Source organism: Phyllostomus discolor, chromosome 1 (assembly GCF_004126475.2).
Source record: "Phyllostomus discolor isolate MPI-MPIP mPhyDis1 chromosome 1, mPhyDis1.pri.v3, whole genome shotgun sequence".
Classification (NCBI taxonomy): Eukaryota; Metazoa; Chordata; class Mammalia; order Chiroptera; family Phyllostomidae; genus Phyllostomus; species Phyllostomus discolor.
In genome coordinates, this window is record NC_040903.2 from 158,806,773 (window position 1) to 158,815,647 (window position 8,875).

At 38.4% G+C, this 8,875-nt stretch overlaps 1 pseudogene; it reads left to right on the forward strand.

Moving 5' to 3' along the window:
- Positions 1-604: 604 nt before the first annotated feature.
- On the forward strand, positions 605-3,420 carry LOC114492219 (annotated as a pseudogene).
- The last annotated feature ends 5,455 nt before the right edge of the window (positions 3,421-8,875 follow it).

Sequence of the window (8,875 nt, forward strand, 5' to 3'; positions counted from 1 at the left end):
AATCTTACATTCCCACGGGTCCACTAAACTCAGGGAACATTTTCAGAGAAAAACCATTTCTCTTTTTTAGTTCAAAGAACGTAAATTATAACTTAAATGGAGTGGGAATGACAAAGTCACTTAAAAGTACTTCTGTGATTAAATAGTCTATATTCAAATTCTATTGCAACTGATTTTAATAACTGACACCTTGAGTGAAAAGTGTTTTATTTCTGTAGAACTTTTATGCAAAGAAACATCCTTTTGTGTCTCACTCTAGTCTGGAGAATAGTGGAATAAGAGTCACACTTATACTTGTACATGAGAGGAATCTGTACAGTTGTAGCGTAAGAAGTGATCTTAGAGATTATCTAGTTCAAACATCTTGTTTCACAAATGAGGAGACAGGTGTAGAGGTCAACGTGAGATTGATGTTTTAGGAGGATTAGTTTGGTGGCATTGACATGACACTGTGGTGTAGCCTCAGAGGCTGGTCTGGGTAGGCCTGGGTCAGGCTAGGTTGTTTTCTCTGGTGGCTGGAAGTGCACACCAGCAGAAGGGTGACTGAATTAGAGCTCAGGCTAAGACAAAGGGGGCAGAATCTGGCATCAGCTCCAAAGGAGCGATGGAAAAAGATGTCATAGCTGAGATAAGAACATCCTGGGAAATAGACTCCAAGGCTCAAAAGAGGTATTGGATGAAGACCAACACTTACAAAGCAAGAACACCAAGGACACATTGTTTCATGAGTTTTGCACATGATGTGGAAGAAAACTTGGCATCCAGTTGGAGGCTCCGACTTGAACTGCAAATAATGATGCAAAAAAATTGAATAAAATGAGTAATAGTGAGGTCGTTAAAAACCTGACAAACTCTCATTGGTCCATCTTCTTTGTTTTGGATTTACAGAAACCACTCTCTGTTGTTACTTTCCTTTTTGGCGCATTTTTGGTTATAGATTTCTAAGGCCTACAAGCAAGTGAAAAAAAGGGGGGTTTATGGGTTTAGAAGTAGACAAAGTGAGATTTGATTCCTGGCTTTGATGCTGGCTAGGCAAATGATTTTGGACAGATTACAAATCTTCCCTGAGCTTAAGTTTTTTCATCTGCAAAATGGAGATGACAGCACCTTCTAATTCATACAGTTGTTTTAAGAAAAATTTATCTAAAATTCCCAGCACAGAATATGCTTTCAACAGATAGTTTTATACAATGCTAGATTTGTTTTACAAAATTACATCTTTTGAAGAATATACTTTAGCTTTGCTCTTCCTGAGAATAGCCTGACTCATCCACCAAATGCTAACCTTATAATTTGACTTTCATAGAGATACCATTGTCTACAACTTCTAGGGCCATTGCACTTCATCCCTCTAAGTACATGGCTATAAATGATAGAGTGATTAGCATAACCCCAGGGCTTGGGATATGTATTATTCTTTCATCATTATAGCTCTTGGTTATTTCAATCCAATAACGAACATGTACTTGATGACCAGATGCTCAGAGAATGGACAAAACCAGACAGAAAGGAAGAATCAAGGAGCTCTCCCTATGAAAAGTACAATACTAGAGATGCTTAACTCCCCATGAATGGAAACAGCTAATGCCAGAATCAGGGAAGCTTTTTTCTTTCCCAGTGAACCAAAGGTTAAAGGGAATTACAAGTGTATCTGCACTTGCAGCCCCATAGTGTTTTGAAAACAAGAAATTCAAGGAGTAGGTTATTTTTTGATTATTCTAAAAGTTCAGTATACCTTTCAATAAATTCACCAACTTTCATTTTTGCTGTCTCTTTTTCCTTGTTTTCAGACATGTAATCTGAATGAAAATTGACAATCTAAATGGAAATAACTCTCTTTGTGGAAATAATAGGAAAAAATAATTGGGCTACAAGAACCTAGAGAGATGATTTAATATAACATTTCAATTTGTAAAGAAAAATTAAGCCTGTAAAATTATTCATTATGATAATATGCAGTGATTCCTAGACTTCTGGATTTCTTAGGTCAGTGTGTGTGTGTGTGTGTGTGTGTGTAGTGTGTGTGTGTGTGTGTATTTTTAAGCCAGGAGGAGGACATAATTTTTTTTTCTTGTTTATTCTTTGGGTTTATCATCTACTGTCACTATCTCTATCTCTTCATCCTAGGTGAGCATTAATTGTTGGCTGGATGTCTGGGAACTACTATGGTAGTAACTCAACAAACTTTGAATTAAGCTTCCATAATGCAGGGAAGTATCTTTAATGCAGCTGGACCCATTTGGGCATCTTTATATTTTATTCTTCTGTAGGCTTAAACTGAGAGGGGCCATTTATAGGAGGCTGCACTGACTGAGGTAACAGCAATCTAGGATAAAGGAAGTTCCAGATTAGACTCAAGAAAGATCATAGCTGCATGACTGTGTTTGTGTGGTTAAGGCTAGATAATTAAAACCAGCTCTATGGCCTTAGACAAGTTACACTACCACTCTGAATCTAACTTTATCATATAGAATATTAAAAGGTCTTACCAGAGATAAAAACTATAAACTCTGGAAAATATAAAACTTGGAGGGATGAACAAAATTTAGGCATATTCTGAAGGGATGTTAACATTTTGATGAAGGAAATAAGACGGCAAGAGTTTCCCATGTTTTACTTCTTTTAGCTCAAGGGCAGCATGCAGTCAGCACACATGGGGCACCTAAAACTTCCCTAGAAACCTCCATTATTTCTGGCATAAAGAACTAGACACAGAAACTAGCAAACAATACTGTCAGGATAGCTGTAGATGATCCCAATAAACTAAAGGGCAAGATGTCTACTTATGCCTTCTTGGTGCAGACATACTGAGCAGAACATAATAAGAAAACGCCAGATATTCCTGTCAATTTTGCAGAATTTTCCAAGAAGTGCTCTAAGAGGTGGAAGACAATGTCTTGGAAAAAGAAGTCTAATTTGATGACATGGCAAAGGCAAGTAAAAAAAGCCATGAGCAGAAAGTGAAGGATTATGGACCAACTAAGGAAGGAAAGAAGGACCCTAATGCTCCCCCAAAGACCATGTCTGGGTTCTTCCTGTTCTGTTCAGAATGCCACTCAAGATCCAATCCACAAATCCTGGCATCTACATTGGAAATGGGGCAAAGTAGCGAGGAAAGATGGGGAACAGCAAGTGACAGGGAAAAGCAGCCTTACAACAAGGTTGCCAAGCTGAAGCTGAAGGAGAAGCCTGAGAAGGATGTCACCAACTATAAGCCAAAGAAAGTTTGATGGCACAAAGGGTCCCACTAAAGTTGCCAGGAAAAAGTGGAAAAGAAAGACAAAGATGACAAGAAAGAATAGGAGGAGGTGGAGAAAGGGGAGGAGGACGAGGAGGAAGGGGAATAAGGAAACTGTTCATCTGTCTCCTGTGAATGCCTCAGAGTCGGGGAGTGCTGTAACTGACACAGCTCTTACGTGAGACATGTTTACTGCCCTCATTAGGATTAATTTCACAGGACCATTATCGGGTCTCTCAAAGTGCTCTAGAAATTGCCAGTGGCTTACATGAAGTGGCCGTGGGTGTCTGGAGCCCGCTGAAACTATATCAACGTTGTATGTATTTCCAAACATTTATAAAATGAAAAGACTCTCATGTTCTCTTCACTCTGTGCACTTTGCTGTTGGTATGACAAGGCAATTAAAGATGTTGCTGGCATTTTCCTTTTTAATAAGGTGGTGTTAACTACATGGTTATTGGCTAGAAATCCTGCATTATGAACTGTACGTATCTACAGTTTGTAAAAAGAACAAGACATCGAGACAACCTCTTGCATCTTGTCTGGTGTTGAGGCTGTGGGGAAGAGGCCTTTTGGAGAGGCCATTGCTCAGGGTGTGCACGGTGAGACTGGACCTGTGGATACTGCAGTGGGCATCCATTTAACTTCAGGTTGTCTCGTTTCTGTATATAGTGACGTAGCATTCTGCTGCCATTCTTAGTATGCCATTCTTGGAAAAGTGGGGTCAGCTGGCATAAGAACTATCTGAACCTTTTTTTAGTGAAGTGCAGTAGTTTTAAACTGGTTTTAAACAAACTGTAGAATTCTTTATTATCAGCAAAGTGAAAAGCCACTGCATCGATGAAAGTTCAAGAACCTTCTGTACAAAACACAAGTTGCAATGTTTTGTTATTTTTTTATGTTTAGAATGCTGAAGGGTTTTTAAAGTAATGAAGAGAATTACATCTAAAATAAAAAACTATCACAGAAACCCTAGAAAGGGTAGGAGAAATCCAAGACACAAAAGAGCCAGACATGGTGAGCAACATGTTCTATGTATGTGCGATGTTCTGTGTAAATCTCTAACTGACCCCTACACCATACATGCACAGGGCACACTACCAGCAGCCCAGCTGCTGGTAAAAGAACTGAGCTGGTATTTGACTCACTACCGAAGAGAGAATTTTCAGTTTAAGGCAAGTTGAATTACCTACTAAAATAACCACAAGAATCAGTAATCTTTACAAAAACACAACATAACAGAGTCTTCACAACAGCACTATAATATATAGAATACAGTCTAAAATTTAAAGATTGGAACATTTGATCCATTCTCAATGGAAAGGAAAAATTGGTGGAGACATATCATGATAACAAATAACACAGGAGTTGGAATTCATAGACAAGGATTTTGAAGCAGCTATTACTTCAAAACTGTACTCTATGATGTAAAATATATGCTCATGAAGAATGAAGAAATACAAAATAAAGGTGTTTATTTTTTTTCAGACAGTCTGAAGCTATCTATTCAATGACTTCTAAGAAGAGACACAGTTCTTACCTTCCTGGTGTTTATAATGAGGTATAATGTCCCTTTAGCTGTATTGTTTGTTCTGTGTATCTGTGATTTCCAAGAATAGGGAGTGGAGGAGAATCCCTAATACATACATGTGTATCCAGATACCACTGACATATACAACAAGGATCCAATTGAGTTAAGGCCAGAGATATTCATTTGACTTTGTAATTGCTACAGGCAGTGGCCACAAAGCAACTACATCAGGTCCTGACACTTAGTGACAAATAGTAATAATATACAGAACCAATAATTGTAATAGTAATAGCTCATGTTTGTATAACGCTTAACAGTTTATAAAATAGCCTGCACTTTTATTATGAAATTTGAGCCTATCAACCACCCTGTAAAACATGGGGCAGGCATTCACAATATGAGAGTCCATTTAGAAATAAACATAGGAGGAGTATATCCACATAGGGTTTTTCTTTTCAAAGACATAAATTGACTAAATAAATTAGAGGCAGTCACCCAAATCTTTATTTCCTATAAGCTCTCAGTGGTAATCTCCATTTTTAGAGGAGGAAAACAAGCTTTACCTGACATGAAAACAACAATAAACATTTGGGATTATTATAGCATTCTGGCAACTGTCTTTTCTGGAAATGTGTCTTAAGAACGAGTTGCTCGGTGATTATTAGAGAGTTAAACACACCCAGCTTCACATTTCAATGCTCCTGCTCAATTAGAATGGCATTAGAGTGAAAGTGTAGCCATATAATTGTACGAAGGATAGATCTAATTTTCTCAATGTCACCGCAATATCACCTTTTGGGACTAACAGCACTGAATGATTATGCATATCATTCAGTAATTGTATTTTTATCCATTCCACACCGGGAGCTGACTTTTAAAAGTGGACATGCAATTAGATTAGAAATGAACACACATCAACCAGCCCTCAGAAGATAGCAATACGTCAGCATTAACCCAGCTGCATTTCTTAACCACTGTCAGTGACAGTGTTTGTGGCTTGTCAACACTCAGCAGTGATGAACATAGTCAGGGATTATGAGCTTGACCTTTAATAATAAAAAAGAAAGTGACTGAGAAACTCTGACTCAGGGAGAGTGGCCTTCACAAACTGATTGCTTGGTTGACTGTTGGATGTAACTATAAAACAGCTTGTTTAGAGGCTCAAGACAGGGGATCAAGAGCAAATCCCCACCCTTGCTGCTAGATGCTAGTCTTTGAGAGCTGCGTGGAGAATGTGTATTTCTACAGATGAGCCTATCATTCTATCTCAGAAGCTGGAAACAGATAATCCCTGGGGGAAAAAAGGGTGTCTGAAGTGCCCATTAATCATAGTATATATTACTGGAAATATTTCAGGTCAGGAGTGAAAATTTATATAACCATCTGCATTTAAATAGCAGTTTCTAAAAGTAAAATGTACAGAATAAGTTGAGGTTGAGGCTCTAACTTACAGCTCTGAAACCTCCTGAATATTACTGAACTCTAGTGTACAACCACAAATTTTAATAAATGTGGTTAACTGGTGTGCAGTTGGTGTCTCATTATCATACTAACCAAAAGCAAATCTGTGCACCAGTCTGGTCCTTGGACTTGACTGAAAGCAGTCCCAGGACTTTTAAATGAGAGTGTTTTTTGCTTGGGACAAACAATGAAGAATAAATTTGGTTTTCCTGTCCTAATAACATGGCAGTTTACAACCACACTCCCCTTTGTTATGATGGAGTATTCACTCCGTGGAATGGAAATGACTGTCCATAATTCCACTCACTTTACCATAGTTGTTTATGCAAGCTCATGTAATGCACCATTCTTGCATAAGACCTGGGCTAGAAACTGGAGTCTATAGCATTTCTTGTAGGTTTTGGTGAAGACGTACTGTACTTTCTTTAAAGTTTCAAATGTCAACGTGTGGATTGGCTGTGGCCATATCTGCACATGCAAAATGGAAGCTTTGATTCATTGTGCTAGAGTGTCTTTCCCCTCCCAGAGGAACATGGCCAGCGGCCCTGGTCACAGTGCTGGGGTATGTAGGGAGGGGATGTCCTATGACCCTGGCTGCAGTGTGTGAGGTCAAAGCATGCCAACCAAAAGGCAGGACATGGGGTGAACTGAAAGTTAACTGCTGAGAGATCATCCACCCCAATCACCAGTCAGCAAGTCCCCAGGTAGAGCAGACACATGGAACTATGAAATTATGTGGGAAAACCAAATGACTGTTGGAAAATTTGAAGCAGAAGGTAGAGGAAAGAGCCTGTGAAACTCCTGAGGTAGAAAGACTAGGTTAAGCCTTTACTTTACTTCTGAATTTCCCTTTTTCACTGTTTACCCTGCTTCAGTATCAATCCCAATTTACAGTTGGTTACATCCAGATGGTCCTATCTACTTGTCAATGTCTTAAACATTTATTATTAATAATTTTTGTACCCATGAGTTAGGGTCTCAATAAATATTTGGAAAGTCTTTTTAAGTTAGACAATGATTTACCACTGCACCTAAAATGGGACCCAAACTTCTTACCATGGACTGTAATACAAGTCATTCCTCTCTCCATAATTGTACCTCAACCTGCCATGTACCTTGTTCAGTATACATTAGTTAAATAGCTTTTTTCAGTTTCCTGAATGCTTCAAGTTCTTTGTAAACAGACTTCCTTTTGTCTGAACATCCCTTTCCTTCCTTTCTTCATATGACTAGGCTTCTTTCAGTTGTTTTGTTTGTGTGTGTTTTTTTCTTAACTGTCAGTTCTCAGTTTAAATGATACTTCTCCAAAAGATTTCCAGGCTAGGCAATATAAATACATCCTCTGTGTTAGTCTCTTTTACAACACCCGGCTTTTAATACTACAGGGTGATCAACCACCCCTGTTTGCCCAGGGATGAGAAATTTCTTGGGATGCAGGCCTTTTGGTACTAATACCAGGACACTCAGGTAAAATCTGCTTATAGGACTTACTTAGTTTAAACTATGTTTTTGTTCATGTACTTGTGGAATATCTCTCTTTCCCATTAAGCATTAAGGTACATGGAGGCAGGAGCCAAGCCCTCTTTGTTCACTACTGTGTACCCTACACCTTTCATAGAATCAGACATTTAGTAGGCACTCAATAAGTATTAAATGAATGCATAAAGGAACTAGTGACTAAAGAATCTGGGAATTTATAACAAAGAATTACATTTGGAGTCAGCCAAACAAAGTTGACGTTGTTAGATATGGAGAATTTTATAACAAGGTAGATAGCCACAGAAGCTTCATTCTTACATATACATGGTGGGAAGTGGGGACCTGTCCAGGAGAGAAAGCAGTAATCAGAGGATAGGATCATGTCAGAGAAACCAAAGGAATTATTTCAAGATGAGGTTGCCCCTAGATTTCTTTTGTTTTTAGCATCCAAAGGTCTAGGTACCATGCATTTTAAGGCCATTATTTTAGGCAAAGATTGATAGTTCATAATGAAGCCACACTGGCCATATAAATATCTAGTTGGAGACAAGTACTCTCCAGAAAGAAAGATTTAACAATTGTGTCAAATCAAGCAGTGATTTATACAAGAGGCTAAAGACAAATGAGTTAAAATGGGGAGAACCAGTTCATTCATCATCCAACAATCTATCTGTAATATAATACAGAGATGTTTTTTCATCTCATGGCACACATAAACTAATCACTAAAATTCTGCAGCACACCAAAAATATATTTTTTGCCAATCTGACAAAAAATAGATATAATTTTGATTTCACTCACACTGAATGACTATTGTGTTGGTGTTGGCTATTGTCATTTTTTTATCCTCACCTGAGGATATGTTTATTGATTTTAGAGAGAGAGGAAAATGAGAGAGGTAGAGAAAGAGGGTTAGAGGGAGAGAGAAACATCCACTGGTTGCTTCCCATATGTGCCCTGACTTGGAATTGAATCCACAGTCTTTTGGTGTATGGGATGATGCTCCCACCACCTGAGCAACCCAGCCAGGACTGTTATCATTTTTTATTTGATAGTATGAGAGAAAAGAGGTCAGTTCCTCTGACTAAATAGTCAGGTACTGCATGTTTTAAATATCCTTGTGGCACACCAATGTGCTGTAGCATACCCATTGAAAATCACTGATG